The following is a 4,684-nucleotide window of genomic DNA, read 5'->3' as shown; positions in this document are numbered from 1 at the left end:
TAACACAGCCTCCAGTCCAGTTTTCATTTTACTTATTACCTCTTCCACAGCATGAACACCCTTACTTCAAATAGCACCTTATTCAGTGCCCACATAATCCTCTACTTTATCCATCCCTATCCTCCCCCTCTTGTTTCCCCTCTTGCTGTTCCCCCTTTTTTCTCCTTTTATCAGTCTGATTTCCAACCCTTTGCTCCTTTCCCCTGCCTTTCCTGTTCCTTCCACTCTCAACCACATCCCTCCTTTCATGGCCTTGCTACCCCACCACTAAGCCTCATTCCCTCATGGTTCTGCCTGTCACCTTTAGGGCTGGGAAAATAAATTCTGGGCCCAGATACAGCAACATCCTGTGGGACCACAGCATGTTGGGCATGGCTGCACTCATTTGTTGGTGGGTCTGGCATGTGAGATGCACCCACTCACAGGAGCATGGATAGCATTCAGCAGCTGTGACTAAAGTATTCACTACTATATTAGGATGGTGGGACAGTCCCATAATAGCTGCATTTTTAGCAAGATGTATGTAGATGCTAAAATGGAACACACAAAAATTAAAGCGCTACATCTCTCAAGTTACTAAACAAAATCTATTTTCTGTCATAACGATAGATGTATGAAGAAATTAAGTTTGACTTAACATCAGGTCATCTTATACACGCACATTCTGCAGCTCATATCCTCACCCACTGCTCCATGCTCCTTCCTCACAATCTACCCCATATGTGTTACCCATATCTGTCTGCCCCTCCCCTTTAGAATGGAAGCTCTCATGAGTAGGGCCCTCATTCCTCATGTGCTTCTCCTCCCCCTACTTATAGTATCATTTACTCCCAGCTCCCCAATTGGTACCTAACACTTGGTTGCTGAGGCCCTGCTGCTTGTGTTATGCAGCTATGTGCATAAACCATATCCTTGTCCTGTATTGTTTTATATTACTATTAACTGTTTTTTGTTGTGTGCTCATTTATATACTGTGTAAGGATAATAATAATAACAATAATAATAATAATAATAATAATAATAATAATAATAATAATAATAATAATAATATTAAGAACTCAAAAATAACTGTTTCTATATTCAAATCAAATAGAGAGCTTAAACATGGTCACAAAATCTTAGTGTCAGGATTCTGCCTGAGATCGGCTGTTGCTTAATGCAGCACCAGCTTCCTCTCACTAGCAGTAGCTGACTTGCTGAGTATTCTCCCCGGGGCTCAGGTGACTGTCACACAATCCTCCATATCGGAGTTCCTGTGGCAATGGTCTTGGGCACAGCCATATTCAGTGAATCATTCTTCCAATGGACAGCTACCTGGGAGTATAAACCAGGGGTGTACACCAACCACTTTTTGTGTTTTGTGTTTTGGTTTTGGATCTGGATCTTTCTTCATGTTTTGGATCTAAATTGGTTTTGCCAAAACCACCCTTCTGTGTTTTGTGTTTTGGATCTGTATTTTTTTTTAAAAAAAGCATAAAAACAGCTAAAATAACAGAATTTTTTTTTTGTTCCTAAACTATTACTAACCTCAATAACATTCATTACCAGTCTATTCTGAACACATCACAATATTGTTTTTAGGCCAAAAGGTTTCACTGAGATAGCTAGATGACTATGCTAAGTGACACAAGTGGGTGGCACACAAGGCACAAGGGAGTGTACCCCTATACCACATAGGACAGCCCCGGTAAAAATTATTTTGATGAAGGGCAGCGTACAACACACAGGACAGCCCCTGTAAAAATTATTTGTGTGAGCATATTCCTACAGCAGACAGGGCAGTTCCTGTAATTGTATGAGCATACCCTACAGCAGACAGGGCAGCCCCTGTAAAAATTATTTGTAAGAGCTTATCCCTACAACAAACAGGACAGCCCATGTAAAAAATAATTTGTATGAGTGTACCACTACAGCAAACAGGGCAGCCCATGTAAAAAATAGTTTGTATGAGCGTAACCCTACAGCAAACAGGGCAGCCCATGTAAAAAATAATTTGTATGAGCGTAACCCTACAGCAGACAGGGCAGCCCCTGTAATAATTATTTGTTAGAGACTATGCCTACTGCAGACAGGGCAGCCCCTGTAAAAATTATTTGATTTAGCATACCCCTACAGCAGACAGGGCAGCCCCTGTAAAAAAATTTTGTATGAGCGTACCCCTACAGCAGACAGTGCACCCCGTGGACAACACAGCACTACAGCCAGCCCCTATGGACAGGACAACAACCAGCCAATATATGGACAAGGACAAAAGTAGCTAGCCAGCCCCTATGTATATATTATTGTGTACAACAGTAGCCAGCCAGCCCAGCTTTTCACACTGGGGGTGGGTGAAGAGAGCACCCCTTGGACAACACAGCACAACAGCCAGCCAGCCCCTATAGACAGGACAACAGCCAGCCCCTATATGGACAACAACAACAGTAGCCAGCCAGCCCCTATGTATTGTATATGGACAACAGTAGCCAGCCAGCCCCTATGGTCAGCATCAGCAACAGCTCCCTCCCTCCCTCTTCACAGTAGCCAGCCAGCACTTTATTATTTTTTATTTTTATAACTAACAGTCTAACACACAACACTGAGCTCCCAGCTCCCTCCTAACTCTGCACACTCCACAGCTGGAAAGAAAAATGGCGGCGATCACGGGACCTTTATAGAATCCAAAACCCATGAGAATCCGATAGCGGGATGATGATGTTTTGCCTCGATTTCAGATCTGAGCCAGGTGGGAAACCCCAAGCCTGACTCGGTTCCCAGCTCGGATCAGGGGGCTCGGAGGGGGTTCAAATTATGGAAATCTGAACCCACTCATCCCTAGTATAAACAGGACTCCAGGTGAACAGGAAATTAACTTCATTATTCCCAGATGGTGGATGTTTGCTTTGTCCAGGCTTCACATGCAATCTTCCAGAGACTCTTCCCCATGGTATTTCCAGTATATTCTATGTCATACTTGCCAACTCTCCCTCATTGTAAGGGAGACTCCCTGAAATAGTAGCAATCTACCTGTCTCCCTGAAGAGTCTACCAATCTCCCTCATTTCACCTTACCCCCATTATGACACTGTTATATAAAAGAAAAAACAGAGATATATACATTAAAATGTGATCATTAGTATAATTTCCCTACATTGGTTATAAGGCACAATTATCCCTATGGTTACATGTATTTTCTGAGACATATCACTGAGTTTACATCAACAAGTAGATCTTACTAACTGCTTTGGGATAATTTACATGTGGATGTAAATCAATTTTATGACACGCCTCTCAGATGTAGCAGGAAACTCCCACTTTACCACACGCTCATAGGTGCTGCTTTCACAATCTCCCTGAAATGCTTTTTCAAAAGTAGGGAAGTATGTTCTATGTACATCTCCTATTGTATGTACTAAGTCCTAGTGATTATTTACAAAGTGCCATATCCTTGTGCAGCAGTGTGATAGAACATCTATGCATGTTTGCTATTTATATATCATTGTACAGCAGTGCTACAAAACACCTTGCCAGTGTGTGCTAATTTAAGTGCCTTTTCCTGTGATTATTTACAAAGTGCCATATCCTTGTGCAGCAGTGTGATAGAACATATTTGCCTGTTTGCAATTAACATATCCTTGTACAGCAGTTCTACAGAACACCTTGCCTGGTGTACAAAGTGCAGATCCTCCTCTCCTCGAGTCAGCAGCATATCCTCATTCTCCAGTGTTATCTGCAGAATGTACTATTCAGTGAATTTCCTTTCTCTGGTCTCCCACAGCACCTCTTCAGGAAACATCTCTATTGTGCCTCTCTGTACTAGTGGTACAGAGATTATATTTCCAGAGGGCCAAAGCGGTGTGTCTTTCCCTATTCCCACTTGTATCAGATCCCTGACCTGGGGACCGCAACCTGCTTGCTGGGTGCAGCTGAAACCCATATACTGCTTGGAGGGGTCACTGGTGAACACCTCCTGGCAGGTTAGACTCCGCACCCTAGGTCAGGTCTCGCCAACATCCGATGCTTGTGGATTAGGACACCCCCACTCCAGACTCCTTCATTGACCCGGGACCACAACTTCCAGCCCCTCAGTAGAGGACTCCAGGACGCTAAACATGACAGTTTGATCAGGCCAAATATGGAAGTTGAGGGTTCTCTGGGTATTGAAACCAATTTGCTACCATTAAACCCCTCCAGTACTCTAATATCTATAACTCCGGACATCTGACTACCTTCCAGCGATTACTGGAACAAGTACAATACTCCCTCACAAAATGTTTTCAGTTCATTCCTGAGTTTCTTGGTGTTACCTCTGAATCTTCTAAATCCTCCTCTGCATAGAATAAAGTAAAACATCAGAGTTTCCCATGTCCTAAGCTTTCTGAGGCTGAACGCCAGCAGTGTAGGGATTTTTTCTGTGTTTTTTCTGTGTTTGTATTGTGGGAACTCCGTTCATTTTATAAAAGACTGTACCATCCACCAGCCTAATTCTGATACCAAAGGTCTGCATTTCAGTGTTCATGTTTCTAGTTTTTCTCATTCATCATCTGCAGTCACAGTTCCCTCAGTCTCGGGCAAAGGGTCAAAATCTACTATGCTAAAGAAGGTTCAACATTTTGACTGGGGTCCTATAACAAGATACTCTAACTCCAGATCTGGGAACCAAGGAATGAGGTCTAACCCATCTACAGCCAGTGAGACACTGGACT

The sequence above is a fragment of the Taudactylus pleione genome, unplaced genomic scaffold (genome assembly GCF_031769625.1).
Source record: "Taudactylus pleione unplaced genomic scaffold, aTauple2 ptg000032l, whole genome shotgun sequence".
Taxonomy (NCBI): Eukaryota; Metazoa; Chordata; class Amphibia; order Anura; family Myobatrachidae; genus Taudactylus; species Taudactylus pleione.
Note: the sequence above shows the minus strand (reverse complement) of the source record.